General features: G+C 46.0%; 1 protein-coding gene across 9 annotated transcripts in view; it reads left to right on the top strand.

Annotated features, from left to right (window-relative positions):
* The window catches only part of znf536 (zinc finger protein 536), a 518,664-nt gene that overhangs the window by 53,611 nt on the left and 442,659 nt on the right, over positions 1-22,394 (top strand). For 2 of the 9 annotated variants that reach the window (XM_052462070.1, XM_052462067.1), the window contains exon 4: positions 9,299-9,431. The exons of 6 other annotated variants lie outside the window; for them this stretch is intronic. The gene's annotated coding sequence lies outside the window, so the exon portion shown is untranslated. The remainder of the gene's footprint in view (positions 1-9,298; positions 9,432-22,394) is intronic. One more of the 9 variants, XM_052462071.1, reaches the window with a different exon arrangement.

Raw genomic sequence — 22,394 nt, 5'->3', positions numbered from 1 at the left:
CTGTAGTCTATTTGGGACGGGCTCTTTTTCTACAGGGGGTGTTCAGGTCACTGTATCATCCAGACCCCTAATCGTCCCTCTCTCTCTCTCTCTCTCTCTCTCTCACAGCTCATTGTGTGAAATAACAAATGGCTGGGCAGCTCCAAGCACAAAGGGCTATCACCACATTATTCAAGAGAAGCCGTGGAGCCTTGCCAGGGTCTGCTGTTAGGAGGGGAGGGAGAAAAAAATCTGCGTATTGTGATTTGCCATTTATAATTGGCTGGTGATGCTAAATGGTCGGTGGCCAGAATTTTTTTATTTTTTTAAACGCAATCTGTGGCTGTGTTTTCGGCCCGATGTATCGCTAATGACAGATCGCCACGAACGCTCGGGAACAGAATGGCGCTCATGTAAAGGCTAGAGAAACACAAATATGTTTATGTGTTCTGTCCAGAGATGTTTGGATGAGTCAGAGGTTACAGTTTGACATTGTAATAGAAATATATGAAATAAAGGGTAACTGATGACCATACGCTGTGGCTATAAAGCTATGCTCGAATCCCTGTGACTATTTTGTAGAGGACACGCCCTCTGTTTGGAAGCCATAGTAGCTGACCCCCCCCCAGTCTGATCAGAGCAGTATTTCTGAGGTATGAGATGACAGGGCTCATGGCTGATACTCCTGTTGGCAGTGAGAGAAAGATACCGGGCTGGTTCTCAGGGGGAGCTGTCCTCCACATAGTGAGCTCAACAAAAGATACTGTTTGATAAAGACTCCCCTCCCCAAAGCCTCCATAAATAATGAAAAGTTAATGAAGAGGTAACTTAATGATGTAATGAATACCACTGAGCAAGGTCAAGCTGAAGGGGGAAAGTTGGTGGGCTTTATAAAAGCCATGCGATGAGCTCTATTGTATGAGCCTGTCTGCGGGCCTGGTGTGTTCTTTCTGGTTGGTCGTGCAGTCTACCCTTGCTTACAGTAAGTGTACTGCATGTGTGTTTGTATGCATGCGTGTGTGTGTGTCTGTATGTGTGCATGCATATGTGTGTGTGTTTGTATGCATGTGTTTGTGTGTGTGTCTGTATGTGTGCGTGCATGTGTGTGCGTGTCTGTATGTGCGTATGTGTGTGCGCGCGCGTGCGTGTGTGTGTGCGTGCGTGCGTGTGTGTGTGTGTGTGTGTGTGTGCACGTGCGTGCCTGCATGTGTGGCCCAATGGAGAGACTGGATCTAGTGTTGAACTGGTGATTAAAAATTGAAAGGGTTTGAATGACACCTATGAGAGTGTGTCGGAGCCACGTGCGATCGATAGTGCTCTAGGTGGTGTGCACTGTGTGTGTGTGTGTGTGTGTGTGTGTGTGTGTGTGTGTGTGTGTGTGTGTGTGTGTGTGTGTGTGTGTGTGTGTGTGTGTGTGTGTGTGTGTGTGTGTGTGTGTGTGTGGACCATAAACCATGCCGTCCCAGGTCTTCAATGGTCAGCAACCAGTGTTCCCTATCACCAATAAACATCAGAATGATCTGTAATATGAAGCTGCCTGTATTTAACCATTACATTATTTTATGTGGTGTCGGGATTTGCCCCAAGATAATATTTTCAACCAAAACTGTTTTCCCTCTGTGTCCTGTACTTAAAGATGAATGGACGTTTGGTGCATTTGTGCTGGGGACATGACCCTGCAGAGTCGTTCCAGTTTCAGCGCGCTCGTCTCAAGCTTACTTGGCGGCGGCCAGGTGGCCTGTTCAATCTGTTTACCTTTGTCTGAGGTAAAGAAATGTCTGCCCTGACTCCCTAGGCTGCGAGGCTGAGGTAAAGAAATGTCTGCCCTGACTCCCTAGGCTGTGAGGCTTCTACAACCCATCCAGTGGGGAGAGAGGGATGTACAAGGCTACAGTGGACACTAAAACCAAGATCTGGTAGTATGGCTTCGATCTGTTGTCGAGGTAGACCACATTAGCATAGTGTTGTGGTAAAAGGCTGTGTGTGTGTGTGTGCGTGTGCGTGTGCGTGTGTGTGTGTGTGTGTGTGTGTGTGTGTGTGTGTGTGTGTGTGTGTGTGTGTGTGTGTGTGTGTGTGTGTGTGTGTGTGTGTGTGTGTGTGTGTGTGTGTGTGCGCATGCGCGTGTGTGTGCGCCAGTGTGTGTGTGGATTTGCCAGTGTATGAAACTAGGTGTGGGGATGATGGTCTGAGGACTTGTGAGGAAAGTGACAAAGAGAGAGAGACAGCCTGTGTGCTGCTGAACAAGCCTCTCACATGGGGCTTTGCCCTGCTCCAGGCAGGGCCAGGGTCTGTGCAGGTTATACAGATTGTTTTCAAGACACACACACACACACCGTTACGCTAGAACTCTAACTCCAATACGAGGTGGGAATAGCATGATCTGTGGCACAAGTGCAAACACGTTGCGCGGTTTCCTAATGTGACTAGAGAGACTTGGGGGTCTCCCTCTCTGCCGAGTTTATAGGTGACTGGTGTGTCTGTGCCCGTGTGTCATGCAGGCCCAATCCACCCGTCTAGTTTCCCTTAACAAGCCTCCGGTCAGACTGCCTGGCACTCATCTACCCTTAAGCACAAGTCAAGCAATTAATCAGATGGAGCAAATGTAGCTAGTCAACGTCTGACATACAGTATACACTATTAGGATAGTAGCAAGAGAATGAGCTCCTAGTAGCTTTCTTACCCAGTCATTAACAGGCCAGTCATATAGCTGTGTCTTAGTAAATATGCTCAAGTAGCAGCAGACAGAGGGAGTGAAAAAGAACACCAGAACAGTACTGAAGCGACGAGCGAGGCCGGGGGGATGGAATAGCAGAGCAGGTCTTAAAAGTCAAATCACTTCATTTTCTTCATCAAAAGACGGCTAACCAAAAGGTTCAGAAGTCCCGTCTGCACAGCCCCGAGCCCTTAGATGGCCAGCGATTCATAGGTCCTCTATGTGGTTATCATAGAGGACAGGGCTTGTCCCAGGCCAACTCCTATGGGACGGCTATGTGTTACAAGGGGAACGGCGGTGGAGAGATTTCCATCAGGAACAGTGCATGAAAAAGCATGCTTACGCCCAAAGGCCTTTTACCAACATTCATTTCTGGGATTGTGTTTTTCTTTTCTTTCAGGGGAAAGCTGTTGTTTTTTTAAATATTTTTTTACCCAGGATAAATAAGTATGCACAGGAAACAGAACCTTTAGAATGTTGTTTTATAAAGTTAGTGTCTGCATGGCGGTTTTTAACAAGGCATAGAGTACAGTACGTGTGACTGCTTGAGTGTGACCAGTCCACCCTATTCCCATCCCTGATTGTCGGCATCCTTTGCTGTGTATTTCTAAAAGGGGGGAGCAGAGTCATATGGAGCATCAAAGGTGTGATAGGGGGTGCATGTGTACGTGTTAAAGGCAAGCCTCTGACTGGAAGCTTCTTGGAAGTGCCCTGTGCTCTACCACCACCCGACTCACTGCGATGTGCCACACTTAAATTGTGCATGGTGGTATACTGAGCATCACTCATCAGAAGACACCATTAAAATACATCTGCTCCGACGTCTGATCCTGTCTCGTGTTGTGTCTCCACGAACACAACTCACTTTTACTTTCAGCCTGAGCAAGGCCCCCCCCCAGACTCTACAGCCAGACACACAGTGACCCACACAGCCTTGTAGGCCCCCAGACAACCTTGATGTGTGTTTTGGTTTGTGAATATGCAAGTTTGCAGTGTGTGTGTGTGTGTGTGTGTGTGCATGCACGTGCCTGTGTGTGTGTTTGCAATACTGGGAACAACTTTTTAAATGGGTGCTATTAGATATTACTACTCCAATAAGCTATTAGATATTACTACGATAATAAGCATTTGCTGACTCTACTATAATTTTTTGTATCACTCTGATGAAGTGTAAACACTCAATCTTTCCATCAAATTCCATTAAACACAGTGAGAAATGCAAACATGCGTGTGCACTCCTAAAAAGCCCCAAGCAGTGAATTTTACACAGCCGTGCATGGACATAAATAGATGAATCTGATGTCCGTAAATCATATGGAGAATGTACATTTGGCCTGGGTACGGCCTTCAGGTTCACACACAGATTCTGTAAACATGTTTCTTAGCCCGGTCGCGTCGAGTCTTAAGAGACTGCCCATAATCAAAAACAATAACCGCTCTAAGCATAAACTCTTCAAAAAGTCCTGGAGAGGTATGAAATAATAATCTGTGGGTGGGCCCCGCCGAATGCTGAGAACGCAAACATTTCACGATGAAGTTGTTTAATAAATAAAGGCCTCTGCGTATGTATAGATGGCTGAGCGATAGGACATGCTGCCTCGATTACGCACGGCCATAAAAAGAAAACTCCGGTAGAAAGTACGGTATGAAGTATGTCTCTCCGTTCAACAGGGTTTGACCTATAAAATGTCAGTGAGGTGTGTACTTCAGATGCGAGAGGGGATGTATTGTTTGGAGAGAAGAAAAAAACAAGCTCTGATGGAGAGAAAATGTGTTTTAAAAAAAATACAACGGAATAATACAATCTACAAAGAGAGCAGTGTTTACTCTGAATTTAAAGACTTTCAAACTCTTCCCCCACCATTGCGTGGCATTACAGAGAGAAAATAGACCAGCTAAGCACCCCGTTTATTGTTCATAAACCCTGTGAAAGGTAATATGCTTTAAAAGCACAGTAAATGTATTGGTGTTGCTGGAGTTTACTCTTATGGACGGTGTAAGTTACATTAGGCGTTGGAGAGAAATATATTCTTTTTCCTGAAGTTTCTACTGCTGGGTGGGCCCACTCCTCTTTAGCGGTGTTAACATAAGAATAGAGGGGTGGCTAGAGGGGGGAGTTTAGCTGGTTGAAATGATTCTGCGCTTCTGCTGCTGCATAGCAGGGGCTGTTGTTATCCACTTATAACATCAGACGTTCTCTCTCTCTCTCTTTTACTCCCTCTGTTTCACATTCCTCCCTCTCTCTCTGTCTCTCTCTCTGTCTCTGTCTCTGTCTCTGTCTCTGTCTCTGTCTCTGTCTCTCTCTCTCTCTCTGTCTCTGTCTCTGTCTCTGTCTCTCTCTCCCTCTCTCTTTCTCTCTCTCTCTCTCTCCCTATTTTCCCCTCTTTGCGCCACTGTGGCGTAGAGTAGTTTGGGCATCGAATCGGGGGGGCCTTATTATATACCAGTCTTATTTGGTAACGCCTGACTCAGCCTTGGCACACCTCTGTCCCAGATCTCCTCAGGCGCGTGGCCTACAATGTGATGCGGCGTCACGCCGACGTGGATTCCTCAACCCGGGAGAGAGGATAAAACGTCTCTCCTGTTCACAGGCCCAGAGCAGGCGTACACACAACACAAGAACTCTGCCTCCTCTCAACCACGGTTCATCCTCCAGTCTTAAAGCCCTGGATCTGAGTAGTGGTTCACCTTAAGACGAGCTGTGGTCTGGGGACCGTGGCACTGTTCTGCACGGAATGCTGTTAGAAATAACTGTTTGTGTACATTTAGCGTCCGTCTTGGAGCGCAGGGAACGGTGGCTGAGCGGCGCTGAAAGACATCTGGATGCGATGAAATGCCATTTATCTAAACAAAAGGGAGCCTCTCTGCCTAGCAAGCCGCCCGACGTGCGTTCGGCTTTCACTGCGTATTTGCGCAATGTTTTCCAAAGTGCTATATTGACAAATATTTCATTGCAACAGTATTAAGCTTTCCAATATGAGTTTTCCTTGCTCCAATTTCCCCCTAGATGAACACTGGAAGCAGCTGTGCACGTGATGAATGACTGAAAAGGAGTACTCTATGGCTGGTCAAAAGAAGTAAAAAAGACCAAAAACGTTGTTATTGGATTTACATTTTATAATAACAATAATGTTCTTTTCAACTTCTATGGCGCTATTCATTACATAAAGAGTCTCAAAAAGGAGAAGCGAGTGAAAAAAAAACGTAGCTTTCATGAGATGGAGAGGGTCGAGAAAGTTCGCGGATCGAGTTGTCTTCGGAGGGAGGTGGTCAAAGGAGGGAGAGCAAGCAAAGGTGGCCTCTGAACCATCATATATAAACAAGCTCAGAACGTTGGAGGCCATACAAAGTGTTAACTTCTTCTTCTTTTTTTGTTTTGTTTTAGAAATGCATGAACTCGTTTTTGCTTGGTTTCAGAACAATCTGGACATCAGCTAAGTTTTACAGTGCCACAGCATATCCATCAAGATTGATTTCCCTCTCTATTTTTCCACGCCACTGGTGATCTGTAAATCAGACTTACTATGAGAGAGAGAGAGGGTGATGGAGGGAGAGAGTGGTGGGAGAGGTGGCCTGTATGTGTGCATGAGAAGCGCACCTATAGATTTATCAGCTCTTTCGTTCTATTTAAACAAATAGGTCTTGGAGCCTTGGAAAGGCAGTGTTAGGGACATGCCTAGGATAATAAGCGTCATGGAATCTAATCAGATTTATAAGAGGAATTGATTGTTGTGTGGCAGGAGGAGCAGGAGTGGGGTTGGCAATAAGCTGAAATTTAAGTGTTAATTTTTATGCTAATCCGCTGGCATCTCCGTGTGATGCAATTTGGTTCCCTGCACCGCAGATATGAAATTGTCCTGCTCACAGAGAAAATGTCAGCTTGCCAGACCCTGAAAGCTTGTTATTTATTAGGTATGTTTCTATTAGTATGTGTCACAGTTGTTAGAGAGCCACATGCACACGTATAGACACACATGCGCGCGTGCGCGGGCACGCAAATACGCACACACACAAATGGGGCTTCATGCTTGTTCCGCCCAGCTCTCGGCCTTAAAATCGTCTCAGCTCACTGGTTGCAACACTGCGGCATTAATGTATTATCATATATCGGGGTGGTCCTTGCCCTCTGGACAAAAGGCTATTTAATACAATTTAATGACATTCCCAAGCAGGAGAAAGGGAGGGAGACAAGGAGGCAGAGCCTAGATGAAAATAGCATCTGTGTTTCTCGTGGCTCACCCATGCAAACATTTCAGCTTAAGATGCGTGACTTCTCGCCTTTCTCCGGCAGAAAGGGGGGAAAAGAGGGAGAAGCTAATGAGAGGGAGAAAGGGGGGAAAAGAGGGAGAAGCTAATGAGAGGGAGAAAGGGGGGAAAAGAGGGATAAGCGAATGAGAGGGAGAAAGGGGGGAAAAGAGGGAGAAGCTAATGAGAGGGAGAAAGGGGGGAAAAGAGGGAGAAGCTAATGAGAGGGAGAAAGGGGGGAAAAGAGGGAGAAGCTAATGAGAGGGAGAATGGGGGGAAAAGAGGGAGAAGCTAATGAGAGGGAGAAAGGGGAGAAAAGAGGGAGAAGCTAATGAGAAGGAGAAAGGGGAGAAAAGAGGGAGAAGCTAATGAGAGGGAGAAAGGGGGGAAAAGAGGGAGAAGCTAATGAGAGGGAGAAAGGGGGAAAAGAGGGAGAAGCTAATGAGAAAGGGGAGAGAAGAGGGGGGAGAAAGGGGGGAAAAGAGGGAGAAGCTAATGAGGGAGAAAGGGGAGAAAAGAGGGAGAAGCTAATGAGAGGGAGAAAGGGGAGAAAAGAGGGAGAAGCTAATGAGAGGGAGAAAGGGGGGAAAAGAGGGAGAAGCTAATGAGAGGGAGAAAGGGGGGAAAAGAGGGAGAAGCTAATGAGAGGGAGAAAGGGGGAAAAGAGGGAGAAGCTAATGAGAGGGAGAAAGGGGGGAAAAGAGGGAGAAGCTAATGGCAGGGAGAATTAGAGAGGATTGAGAAGTCTAAATATGAATATCCATAAAGACAGTGTGCTGTAATCCAGGCCTTAATGCTGCATACAGTTACATGTCACAGACGGCATTGCTCTCCAAGGGCCATTAAGTGATCCATTTCCACCGTCGCACGGTGATGTCATCCGCACGAGACAGCAGAGGGACGGTGGCGGCCAGGCGCTGTGTTTGGGTTTCATCCGGCTCTGACAGCTTCCTGTCAAGACGCCGCTCTCCTTTGAAACGCCTTTTCTCTCCGTCTCTCGCGTTCAAACGGTATCGTACTCCGTCTAGTCCCCATTCACACTGCTGTTCTCCGTGCCAGTCCCTGAATCCAGTTATATTGTACACTAGGCATAGTAACAGAGTAAAAAGGTTTGGATGCTATTCACATATAGGTCAATTAAATGCACCAACATCTGCTCTCTGCTAACCATTTGCATATAGTATTCATATGTTAATGATGCCCCTTGTTTTTGTGTTTGTGTGTGTGTGTGTGTGTGTTTTTTTTTGGTGCACTTCCTCCCCTCCTCCACATCTCTTTGTCATAAAAAAGAAGAAGATTCACACTTCCCAAAACCGGATACAGCCGTCGTATTTTTACTTTCCCTCTCACCAACGCTTAAAGGAAAGAGTTTCTTGAGCAGACAAGTGCCGGGGTTGTCCTGTTGCCATGCCCCTGATTTCAAAAAGAAGAACCCTTTTGCTGTAGTGGGAAGGCCTCCCTTTTTCCAAAGCAGCTTAATGCCTTATAAATCAATGATGACACAGATGGACCAGCGATAATCTATTTAGAATGCCTCACAGCAAATATTGTCGTACAGATGATTAGAGATTGAGCTATTTTAACTCGCCCCCTTAACAAATCTTCCGCTCATTTTAATACTTTGAATTATAGGGGGGACTTCACAAATGTGGTTATTTTAAACGAATCTCAAACATTAGAAAAGGGGTCTACTGTGTAAACGGCGGAAGTCTGTCTTCTCTTTGTGGCGTTACGGGTGGGGATAGGGGAACAAAGAGTATATGAAGAGTGTGGTGGTCTGTTGCCAAAACCATAATGACAACGCATGTTTCTTTAACCAGAAAAGGGGGGGGGTCCTTTAATGGAATTGTGTCTGTGGGTGTAAATAGCAAAGCTAGAGGCCTCAGTCTCTTTTATGGTCGATGGCTCCCGATTCAGCGTGAGGAGGAGGAGGAGTGAGAAAATGAAGTGGAGGTTGTCAGATGTGGCAGCTGCTTGGAATCCTGATAAATATAAGCCCTTATTGATCGGATGAAAATGAAAGATCCCAGAGTGCCGTGCAGTATTTAGCATCTTGTCTGCCGCGCGTCAGCGATGGCCTTGCCTTGGAGGGATAGATTTTCAGCCCGCTGCAAGGCACGGCTTTTATTTCATCTTTAACCTTTTTCGTCTGCATTTCCTTGACCTCTGCGCATCGCCGCCTTTCAGAGAATTTGTTACATTTCACTTGACATCATCTGCCTCTCCCCCCCCCCCCCTCTCTCTCTCTCTCTCTCTCTCTCTCTCTCTCTCTCTCTCTCTCTCTCTCTCTCTCTCTCTCTCTCTCTCTGTCCCTCTCTCTCTCTCTCTCTCTCTCTCTCTCTCTCTCTCACTCTCTGACAGGACAGGACAGAGACACATCCCTCTAGGTTGGTTGTCATTGCTGTGTGCTGTAGTGACTCAGTGGCAGTGACTGCCTGGGTCTCCTCGAACCAAACAGACAGGCTCCAGACCAGTATGCAGTTAGTGTGTTAAGGTATGCCACCCCCCCCCCCCACCCCCCACCCCACACCTTCTGTCACACACTGATCAGTGATCAGTCCCCCTGTCCCACTGGCACAGCTCTGTCACACTCACATCGCTCTCTCTCTCTCTCTCTCTCTCTCTCTCTCTCTCTCTCTCTCTCTCTCTCTCTCTCTCTCTCTCTCTCTCTCTCTCTCTCTCTCTCTCTCTACGTTGCCATAGGCTTCTGCTAATGCTTGTAACTTGCTACAATCTGGATTGTGATAATCTACCATAATCATCAGCCACATGCCACCTAAAAACACACATGAATGCCATTCAGTTCCCACACTGAAACATGTCTGTTCCAAGTCTTCCCCTCCCCTTGTGCCACCTCTCCAATGTCACTGTACTTCCACTTCCTGCCTACCCACCCTATGTCTTTTTCATTTACAAGAGCTAGCTAGCAATTATAACATGAGAAATATGGGACGAATCATGAACAATTTATGTTTTGGCATTAGTGTAATTGAATTCTCCTCGTATATCACAGGGAGACGTTTCAGGCTTGAATTAAACGAGAGGTACGGATCCATGAAAATAAGGCTCCCTTCCTTGTCTTTTGAACAACTCTCCCTTTCTCTTTTAGATGGATGATAAATCCCCTGTGAGGGAGCCTGCAACAGCTGTTGGCAGACAGGCTAGATATGAGAATAGCAGCATAGGATGAGCGAAGCATTAAAAATTAATACGCTATTTAGCCTAGGTGTATTTTAGGTATTTGACATTTTCATGTCCGGGACAGACTCAATTTATTCATAGTACAGAAAATAAAATAAAAAAATAGAGAAGGGGAGGGGGGGGGAGCCGTAAGTGAAGGCCATTCTGTTTTTATGGTCACTCCCTCTCTACAGTAGTGATCTGTGTGAAGGCTTAAAGCACACTGTCTGTGTCTATGGAGGAGACTAAAGCTCGTTATGGCTGGAGTCATGATTAGCACACAGCACAAAGGAAATGATTTGCCTCTTAAGCCCCCAATATCTTTCTTTTTTTGTGATTCCTTCTCTCTCCCCCACCCACCTCCTCCCTTTCACTCTCTCTTAACACTGACTGGGAAAGCTACACACCAACACAAAATAAGCAGGGACATTGGGTAGTGTTCTTCAAAAAAGCCGGTAGGTTAGCTAGCTTAGACTCAGGCTAAAGCTAAATCCCAGACCTCATAGTGATGATTTACCGATGCTTTGCCGGGACGTCTCCGTATCCCTCGCAATCTCATCGCGCTGAAATCTACGACGTGTGTCCTGCAAGGAAGGATCTGACTATCAGGGACACCTCACTCCGCCTCCCTCCACTCCATCTCTGTTCCTCTCCCTCTTCCTTCCACTGCCGGACTCTCACCCCCTTCTTCCCGCTCTGTCCTCTCTCTCTCGCTCTGTCTGCGTACCTGGCTTTTTTTATTTCTCGCTACATGTGTCCTTTGAGTCTCTCTCCGTACGTTTCTCGTATTGTCTCTTCCTTTACCCAACGTCCCCCCCCCCCCTCTCCCCTCTTTCTTTCGTTTCCTCACGCTTCCAATCGTCATGTATACACTGTTATTACCCTGGGGAATATTTAGCAGCAACATGTTCAACACCACATACCGCCCTCTCGTCTTGACTCCGAACACAAACCTGGAAGGCACAAACCCGGAGAGGTGTGCGTACGTATACCGTGCAGATGATCAACGATAAACAGAAAGCTTTCATTTAGCGGTTTAAACCTATTACTGGAGCGCTCAACCTCAAGCCTGGGATAATTTTCGGAGATATCTCTCCAACTACAAAGAGAAATGGGAATCAAAGCCATTAACTGTTTCAAGGAGATGGAGGCACTTTGAAAGCATAAGTCTTAACGACGTCCTTCGTTTTCACATTTCATTGATTTCACATTGCTGGAGTTCAATGCTACTAGTGCTTGAGACAAAGGGCCCGCGTTACCTGCAGCTTTGTAGAGATACACTCATAGAAAATGCTGAACATGTGAAAGCTGTCAGTAGAAAATATCCTCAATCCCTCAGCCTCTCAGAACCCCCCCCCCCCAAAAAAGACACAAAAACACATCCAAAGTTAAATATCCAGGATTGAGTGATGATTTTTAGCCTAGCAGTGTGTTTTTGTGAAAGGGAACGTGGAGCTCTTACTGGAGTACGACAGTGCGACATGTGCAGAGAGTTGCCCTCCCTGGGTCTATAGGGGTTTACCAGGGAGCTGTTTCCCTGTGGCGCGAGGGTTTAAGTGTCAGAGCCAATGTGCCTTTGAGGCCGTATCCTAGCAGATTAGCGTCTCTCCTTATCATTCCAATCAAGCCCTGCTCCCTTTGAAAACATATTGTACATATCTACCCCTCCCTCCCAGCCCCCTGCCGTCGTCCGTGACAACAATCTGTAGGCATGATGGTCTGTCTCAGAGGAGCAGTGGGAGCCCTTGACAGATAGCAGGTCTGGCGCTGGAGTCAAAAGCAGGCACGTCCGTCCTCTTCCCTACCCGGCGCAGGGGAGAGGGGACCGAAGGGGGAGACTGTCAGGCGACAGAGGGGACCGAAGGGGGCTGGGCGGGGGGGGGGGGGGGGCTGGAGCCCAACACTCAAACCCTTCATCATCCTCCTATGATAGCAGGGGTAATTGATATATGGGCACAGCCGTCTCTTCCCCTTCGCGTGTTAAGGTCGACTTATCTACATTTCACCCCCGATTTCTCCACTCCCATTATGTTTCCTAGATATTGACTGACTGGTGGGGGGTGTGTGAAAAAAAACCCATAGAAAAAGAAAAGAAAAGTGCTTTTATTCCGGCGCCTAACCCTGCCTGTTATCAAAGTAACTTTGAGCTTATTAGCGACAAAGGCCCCCCTTCCTGCTTTGTGCGGCCGTGTACGCCAGCGCTTCCTGAATTAAACTGCTGGCTTCCTGTTCTTTTATATGCATGGCCACATCTGGGGAGCCTGCTCACAGCCCTGCTGCCTAATAACAATCACCTTCCCTTTCAGTCCCCACTGATTGTTTCTAATTCACTCTGACAGATAGTGGCTGACAAGCCGCCCGCGCCTCCCTCCCTCCGTGACCCCGGATCACTCACCGCACTTATAAGGCCTGTCATTTTTAATATTTGATTTCAGTTTTAAGTTATGTGTTTTACCCAGATGATGAAATCAGTGTTTAACTGAACACAAAATGGATCTCCCCTCTCTCTTTTCATCTTCAAACTCTCCCTTGCTTGCCCTCTTTGCCTTTTCTCTCTCTCTCTCACTCTCTCTCTCCTTCTCTCCTCTGTTTTACAGAGATGAGGGGAAGATATTAGTGATAATATAGGCACACAGACACAGACAGACACGCAGAGACACAAAGCTCACAGCCACGCGGACACACGGCTCTGCATTGCGTATTACATTGTGATCTGCCCGTGAGTATTATACATTTTCTCTGTATCTAGAAGTCCAGCAACAGGACTTGATGCGTGGCCATTGACAAATATTTGATTTTGTATATGTCCTCAGGCCTGCGAGTTACTTAGTTTCCGACATTCTTTGCATTCCATTGATTGCCAATAAAGGTGTTCAGACATGGGTAAAACGCATATCAGGTAGACTAATCACTAAATTAATTTATAGATTCATCGACAAGTAGATGGATGACATTTTTCAGGGCAATCCATGCAGTCCCTCAATAATAAAAAAACAACACCATTTAGAGTTAAATGAAAATAAGCAATTACTTAGTTAGCCAGTTCAATAGTTTGCTTCCCACATACTTCACAGAGATATGTATGTATAGAGAGAGACAGAAGAACAAGAATGTGAAGAAAACCAGAGAAAGGGAGAGATCCTACTCCACCCACCGTCTCAAATAGTCACATCCACCGTCCGACAAAACACGTAGACTTTGTATCCACCTCACAACAACAAGGCAACCCCGAAACTCATCCAACTCATAAACACTCTGCAACCCTATCACCCTAACGTACCCAGACACCATCTCAAATACACACCCACTTCATACCGCCAAGGCATTGTGTCATTCCGGGACACGACGGTGCCTTGGGCATGCCCGATTCCATTTTTTCTCTCCCGATGACAAAAACAGAACTAATTGGAGTACCACTGCATGTTTTCACTAAAGGCACAATTTAATTACATTTGAGCTGGGAATGAGCATTTTGGGAACGTCATATGTTCATTCAGCAAATGGAGCGAACGAAAAGCAATATTTGTTTTGCTTTGATTAGCAAAACCGGCAGGGTAATTTGTTAAGAAAGGGACAGAAAATCTCTGTTTAACCCCCCTCCCCCGAAAGCAGACTCTCACCCCTCACCACCCCTCCCGACACAGCCCCGACAATGTGAATCAGCATCGACCCCCCTTCCTTAGGCCATTTATGTATTTATCTTAAATGTTAATGAACTTTTAGCCCCCAGCATTTTGACTTTGCACCGCTGTCTCCAGTCTCCAGTCCCTAATCTCTGTCCTTTTGTGGCATTGTTGATAAATACTTTTACGAATAAGTTTTTTTCATAATGTAAAGAGTATTGTTTTCTCCAAGGTTGTATTAATAAACATGAATGAATGTATTTGTCTTCAACCAAAGCATGATTAATGCACATTAGCCTGTGTATTGCTCACTCTAGCCCGCGCCCCTACTCCCCCCAAAAAATGACCCATCAACATTAAATATTTATGGCATAATATTAATGGTTTTGTAAAGAAAATAACAAGTTATTAATCCTCTGATTAACAACTGATTAACCTTTTTATTTAACACGTGATCCGTGCATCGTCGATTCAGGATATGTCGCCTGAGTGTGCTGCAGAATAATTATTTTTTGTGTCTTTTCTAATTGCAAAAATCGCATGGCTGAACTGTTGTTTTTTTCACACATGCACACACACTTACACTTGCTCACACAACGTGAGATATGCAGTCCAAGTACACATATACCCCAAAAATTGGCAAAATTCTATCGCATGAAGCGAAAGCGACTAAATATAGCAGCAGATCTTTAAAACAATGGGGTTTAATTCACATATCCGTTTATTCCACAGTTATTGGCATGCTGTGGGAAAGTACAGAGAAAACACTGTGCTGAAGGACAAACGCTTTCTTTTCTCTTTTTTTTTGGTGTGTTTGCTCATCTCTACGCCATTGTGTGTATTTTTAGTCCCCCGTCTCATTCCGCTAAAACACAATTATGTTATGTTTTGAGACATGCCAATGAGTGACTTCACTGTGCAGGCTTGAAAAAAAAAGGCCGATCTTTGGTGCCATGTTCTACCAGGGCTTTTTCACAGGATATTCACTGTAAGAATTGGTGAGGTTTAGGGATTGGCTTGTCAAGTTGTAAAAAAATATATATATATATATATAAATAAATACATTACCATAGCAGTCCAAAGAGAAGTACTAAGAACTACCAACTCTAGACTGTTTCCCATAGGATATTTACAGTGGTTTTCCAAGTAGCTCTCTGTAGTGTGCATATTACGTAGTCAGGTAAATAATGATAGAATAGACATTATTATTAACATTTATTCATGTCACTAATGATACAAACGAATACTATAGTCTTTGTGTGAAGGCTTTGGCTTAGTGCTCGGGCCTCGGGGACAGCACAGGGACAGCTCTTCAGTCCTGGGTCCTGGGTCATCTCACAACTTCTTTTCATTTAATTCATATCTTTGTTTAAGCATGTTTTTTTGCCCCCCTTCTTCATACACCCCTGCCTTTCATTCGGGCCCTTTTCTTTAGTGGGCAGAATCCATCAAAGGCCAATGTGTTGTGAAAGGCAACAACAATAAGCCTCTTTGTGGAAAGATGTGTGAGGGGATAAGTGTGTTGGGGACACTTGTTTTTTTTTTATGGCGTGGTCTTATGATGGATCGGTGCTTGTTCGGCAGGGTGTCTTTGTTCGTTTCCTTTTTCCTCAAATACCAATGGAAGATTTCACCTTCAGCGACTTTCCCTTAACCCCACATCTCACTTTGGACTTGCTCTCCTTCTGCTCTCCTTCTATCTCTCTCTTTAATTCGCTTGTCTCTCATCTCTCTCTCTTTCTCTCTCGCTCACGCACTAGTCTCTATCTTTGTCTTTCTGCCTTTCTCTCTCTCTTTCTCTCTGTCTCTCTCTCCACCACACAAACTGGCCGCCCTGGGATTCATCCGAGTCAGTCACACAACCCTCTGAAAACAATTATCTTTGAACTTGCTTTTAGTGCTGTTTGTCCTAATTGCAGATCATTTTCTCTGTCGGATTTCTACTTTTATTGCAGTTTTGCCCTGAATGTTGATCCTATTGAGGTTCAAACTTATTTTACTCCCTGGAACACCCCTAAGACCTGGATTCATCACATATCCCCCTAGGACTTCTCTCTCTTCAAATTCATTTTTTTTCTCATCATTTCTTCTTTTTTTTTAAGATATAATTTTTTTTTGTAGTATTATCCAAATGAATTAGTGGGATCCCAAAATACACAGAAGGACGTACGGTTTGTCCCAATTTCTGTGTTATCGTTCACATTTTGGGCCAGGATTTTCTTTTTTTTTTTGCCGAGGTGTATCTCTGTGACACGTTGGACTGAGTAACTTCAGTGCCACGTGGGATTCACCGTGCATTTATAGATCGGTGGTACGGAGGTGGACTTCGCAGTAATTAAAGACGAGTAAAGGTGGTTAATTCCGTCCTCTGCGCCTTTCCAACCATTAACAATCTCCCCCGTTCTGTTAACTATTTATGAGAGGGTCTCAACTGAAAACGCGCACGCGCACACACACACACACACACACACACACACACACACACACACACACACACACACACACACACACACACACACACACACACACACACACACACACACACACACACACACACACACACACACACACACACACACACTGTACATGCATGCACCTAAGCTTCTTAAGGATCCTTGTCACCATGCAGACACCACACAACATGCGCTGCGGGTTGCAGAGAGCAGTTTAGGTACGGTGCAGGGCTTTTTGAATGAGAACTGGATGGTGTGGCAGATATGTTCATGGGCCAGGTCAATGACAGTCTACGGTGTCACAAAGTGGTTCCAGCCACAATGAGTGTGAGTAAACACCGAAGAAGGCGTGGAGAAGTCCTCTGCCCCAGATTTACAATGAACCTGCCCTACCTGAGGGAAAGACTGCGACGTGCAAGGCTGTATACTGACTGTCCCAAATGCTGGTGCAACCGCTCACAACCTGTTCAGGAGGAATCGTGTCATCAAACAGACAGCACTATAGCACGTTTACTGTACTTGACTTAAGCAGTCAGTGACACTCCTCTATTGTCCTGACTGTCTAATCACACAGGATGTCTGGGTTTGTTTGGCCTTAGACTCAAATTTGATTGAATCTTTATTTAACTAGGCAAGTCAGTTAAGAACTAATTCTTGTTTACAATGGCGGCCTACACCGTCCAAACCCGGACGACGCTGGGCCAATTGTGCGCCGTCCTGTTGGACTTCCAATCACGGCCGGTTGTGATACAGCCTGAATTGGATCCAGGGTGTCTGTAGTGACGCCTCTAGCCCTGACGTGCAGTGCCTCAGACCGCTGCACCACTTGGGAGCTTATATTGTAGCGTTTCTCCTCCAATGAGAATACAGCAGTTAAATGATGTCCGCTTTGTGTTATTTGATACAGGATATGGATCCTAAAGATATACTTGTTGCTAATTTTTGCTGACATTTAGAATAAACTTGAAAAAACAAATGATTTACGCCCATGCGCTCTCACTCGCCTGTTCAGTACCATCCAGTTGTGTACAGTCTGATTTCTTAACAAAAGGCAGAGGAGAAGGTCTTTACGTTCGTTCAGTGAGTGAGCGATGGCAGTTCTTTTTTGAAGTACCTCCTCGACGCGACACACACTGGAGAGATGTTCATTTATTCAGGGCACAGTGTGAGATAGAGAGGCAACGCTCTCCTCTCGTCCCTCTCCAGTGGCTCGCCTGCCCGGGCGAATGGCCCACGGTGGCCTGAACTTCCAACACCGATTGATGGCTCCGTGCGGACCCCCAGCTCCTCCAAAATCCCATAATGCTCAGGGAGCGCATCTTTATACACACACACACACACACACACACACACACACACACACACACACACACACACACACACACACACACACACACACACACACACACACACACACACACACACACACACACACACACACACACGCCTAATTGAATTACATCCCCTTCAGCTCTGGGGTCCTCCACTGAAGGAAAGAGATGGACTTTTTCACTGAGCCCGAGCTACCGAGTCGTAGTTCTCCCAATGCCTATCATCCACATTAGATGTGTCACCAAGACAAATAGAGACATAATGCAGGCAGGCAGAGAGATCCGACGCAGCGTCTTTGGCAGTGGTTTTGCCACTGTTCCAGAGAGTTTCTTCTTGCCCCACCACTGTGCTCCTCATCACAGAGAACGTCGGTGACAGCCAGTGAAGGCTGCTTTGTTTGTGTAGTCGTCTACTCTCTTTAATGAGCCATTTATTGTGTGTTTTGCATTCGTCGTGTCTGTTCGTTTTTTTCCGCTGGTTGAGTTTTGGAAAGAGAGGCCTTGTCTTCCCGGACTCCTTTAGAAAGTAGTCGAACCGCCCCGAGAGGGACTGGGGCTGCGTGTTTGGAGGACGTCAAGTTTCGACCTTCCGTCCCTCTTAACCGTTTCCCAAATCAAAGCATCGGAGCTGCAGTCAAACTCTCCTCCTCCTCCTCCTCTTCGTCTGGTCTCGTAGTGTGCCTGAAGCGCCGCGGCTCTCTCCGCAGCAGGGGAAAGGCAGGGTGTCGGGTAGGAGTGGCACGGGGGGGAATGTAGCCGACTGTGACACGTACCTGTCAGCAGGTACTCCAAATAATTGGTAAATTACTACCGCGGGATAGAAGAGGCTCTCTTTTCTTTCTGTTTGATGAATATTTGAAGTCGACCAGGCAGTCGTAGAACAACGTCGAGGACGAGGAGCAAGCTGACGCACAGAGAACAGGAGGGATCCTACTGTACTACTTAATGTAGACAGACACTGAACAGGGAGCACGGGAGCACGGCGTGGAGACCGTCCTCGTAGTCTGAACAGGTCTGAACTAACAAGCAGCATAAGCGTATACATTGAGACAATGCTTTACTAAGTGGCATATGCTCTCCGTTACACACACTGCCTGGCACTGACACGCCCTCACACTGACATACTCACTCTCACACACTTGGAAGCCTAATCCCTTTTCCATTTTGAATGGATGCCACAGAAAGTTCACTTGCTCCTTGGACAAATGTGTTTTAACTTTTGGGGAATCACTCCCTGCCAATTGGATGGGAGCAGTTGGGCTCTGTTTTGTCTTGTTAATGAAACATATTCGTCTTCATGTTGCTCTTTCGCCGGCCTCACACTCACTTTACACGGCAGTCAATTAAACCCCTGAGGGCCGCTCTGTGCATTAAAAGATGTATAGCGCATTGACGTTTCAGCCTGCTCGTAGTAGGCACACCCATAGAACACTTTGCCATGAGCCGTATGAAGAAAAAAAGACAAAACAACTAGAGCTGAGGCAAGTGCGAGCTGGGGACATTGGATGCTATTGGTCAAAAGACTCAAAATGGACTAGACTAGATTGAGGTTGTGCACTAAAAAACTGTGGCTGGACTTGAGGACCTTGGTTTGCATCGCCTGCATGAAGTGGTTGTGCTGGGTATTGATGCAGTTGGTGAATGCCTTAGATATGGCCAGTGGGGTCGAGGTGTAATGAAGCGTATGGGGCACATCCTCGATCCTACCCCCCACCCCCCACGAAGCAAGGCCTCCTTCAGGGCTGACTAGACCTAGGGTGGCCCACGGGCCTGTAGTTTAGCCCACGTTTCAGTGGCGTGAAACAGCTTGACATGTGAGACACTTCCCCAGGGTATGAGGCCTTTTTACCCTATCTGCCGGGGTGAGTCAATGAAGGCCATGTCTGGCCAGTGGATCTCATTGGAAGTAGCCCGCTCGTTGTGTGTATTCTATGGTATTTGCTAATCCCCATCACGCTCCAAATCAAATTTGATTTTCCATAGAACATGTCCATCTCCGATTGCATTTCGGAGAATAATGTGATTGTTTTGTTGCGGAGACGTTCGTGGTGGTACGTGTTTCCTTATGTAGTTTGTATCAATAGGTCCAGTGTATTAGATGCCTGAACTCTGTTTGGTATGCTCAACAACCAGTAACCTGAACAACAGATCTCCGTTGCATTGTTTCCTGCTACCCTATGGGGACTGTGTCCTGCTTGCATATAAACCCGGGGGTGTTATATATTATCGTGGTTTACTAGCGACATCTTTGGGTAGATGTTCAAGGAAAGTCCCCCATTTTGATTTATTCATTTCGGCCGAGGATTTATGCGGCGATGCTAAAAACGTACATCTCGCACGGACTGATGGAGGATCTATTATTCATGAAAGCTAATGCATTGTTTCTTCTTGCTTTATATAATTCCCCCCTTTTTCCTTTTTCCCTCCCCAGCATTTTCTCAGGCGGCTTGGCAGTAATATCTGTATTGAAATGAGAAGTTTGAAAGACAAACCACTAGCTCCTTATATGTGTAAACTGCGTTAAATCACACTTTGAGCTTACAGAGCGGAGCTTCAAATGTTAAATGGGGGTTGAAGTCTGCCTGAACTAATTTGTGGGGCTTTGCACCATGTTGACATTTAAATGGGATAAGAATAGGAAACTGTATGCCGACCTATTTTGAAGATGCTTTCGGAATACATTCACATCAGCGCCGGTCTATAATTAATAAAAATAGACAGACTTTCTTGCTCCAGATTTGATTATAATACAACCTTATAAACACTACAGGGATGGGGGGACTGGGGAAAAATTTGATGGGGGCAGGAATTAAGAGGGATGTGGATTGCACACACCTGGTTTTGCAGGAGATTGCGTTGGCTGGCTGCTGTGCTATCACATTACTGTGATCCAGCCCCTGTGTTTGTGAGAGAATTGAGGAGAGGGACCGGGAAAATCAGCATGCAAATAACAGCACATTGTTAACTTAATCAGATGCAGGAGGGAAAAAATATGGAGAGAGAGAGGGAGGGATGGAGGGATGTAGAGGAGGTGGGGCACATAAATAAGAGTCAGGGCCCTGAGTTGACGGAGGGCAGAGGGGAAGGGGTATGTGTATGGGGGTGAGGGGTGAGCTGCCGAGTGGAAGATGGGAGCTGATTTCAGGGCGTCAAGATGATGCAGCCTCTCCAGAGCTCCGTCAAGTGGCTCAGACAGGCAGTTTAGCGGTGATAGCCGAGCGCCGTCCGTGTTGTGAGCCCTGCTGTCACCGGCCCCCGACAAGAGATCACAGCTGTAGGACATGGGTATTATCTAAAGGCCGAGGGGACAGGGAGGGGTGGTGGGGTGGGGTGCAGCAGGCAGGCAAGCTAAACATGGCAGGTGCCCCCATGTTGCTGGTGACTTTCTAGGCTAAACTATACGTCACAGGGCCATCCTTAAATGCTTATTCACTACAAATACATCCTAGCCTCATCATGGAAGAGATGCGATACAATTAGATTTTTATTTGAAATTCTTTCACCCAAACATGGATGCTCATTTATATGGCTTTTAAGATCATTTTGATTTGTAAATCTGACAATGTCTTTCAATGTGTTGAAATGGCAAAATGCACCCCTAGAGTTCATTGCTGCTACGTAGTGACCACTATAGGAATACAGTGGCTTGCGAAAGTATTCACCCCCTTGGCATTTTTCCTATTTTGCTGCCTTACACCTTGGAATTAAAATGAAGTTTGTTTCATTTGATTTACACAACATGCCTACCACTTTGAAGATGAAACATATTTTTTATTGTGAAACAAAGATGATATGAGACAAAAATAACAGAAAACATGAGCGTGCATAACTATTCAACCCCCCAAAAAAAAAAAGTCAATACATTGTAGAGCCACCTTTTGCAGCAATTACAGCTGCAAGTCTCTTGGGGTATGTCTCTATAAGCTTGACACATCTAGCCACTGGGATTTTTCCCCCCATTCTTCAAGGCAAAACTGCTCCAGCTCCTTCAAGTTGGATTCTTAATTGGATTGAGGTCTGGGCTTTGACAATGCCATTCCAAGACATTTAAATGTTTACCCTTAAACCACTCAAGTGTCGCTTTAGCAGTATGCTTAGGGTCATTGTCCTGCTGGAAGGTGAACCTCCGTCCCAGTTTCAAATCTCTGGAAGACTGAAACAGGTTTCCCTCAAGAATTTCCCTCTATTTAGTGCCATCCATCATTCCTTCAATTCTGACCAGTCAATTCTGAAAATCATCTCCACAGCATGATGCTGCCACCACCATGCTACACTGTGGGGATGATGTTCCCGGGGTGATGGAGGTGTTGGATTTGCGCCAGACATAGCATTTTTCTTGATGGCCAAAAAGCTCATTTTAGTCTCATCTGACCAGACTACCATCTTCAGTATGTTTGGGGAGTCTTCCACATGCTTTTTGGCGAACACCAAACGTGTTTGCTTATTTTTTTCATTAAGCAATGGCTTTTTTCTGGCCACTCTTCCATAAAGCCCAGCTCTGTTGAGTGTATGGCTTAAAGTGGTCATATGGACAGACACTCCAATCTCCACTGTGGAGCTTTGCAGCTCCTTCAGGGTTATCTTTGGTCTCTTTGTTGCTTCTCTGATTTAATGCCCTCCTTGCCTGGTCCATGAGTTTTGGTGGGCGGCCCTCTCTTGGCAGGTTTGTTGCGGTGCCATATTCTTTAAATTTTTTAATAATGGATTTAATGGTGCTCCGTGGGATGTTCAAAGTTTCTGATATTTTTTTATAACCCAACTCTGATCTGTACTTCTCCACAACTTTGACCCTGACCTGTTTGGAGAGCTCCTTGGTTTTCATGGTACCGCTTACTTGGTGGTGTTGCAGACTCTGGGGCCTTTCAGAACA

This window comes from Oncorhynchus keta, chromosome 14 (assembly GCF_023373465.1).
Source record: "Oncorhynchus keta strain PuntledgeMale-10-30-2019 chromosome 14, Oket_V2, whole genome shotgun sequence".
NCBI lineage: Eukaryota > Metazoa > Chordata > Actinopteri > Salmoniformes > Salmonidae > Oncorhynchus > Oncorhynchus keta.
The sequence above is the reverse complement of the archived record's forward strand: the minus strand, read 5'-3'. Positions and strand labels throughout refer to the sequence as shown.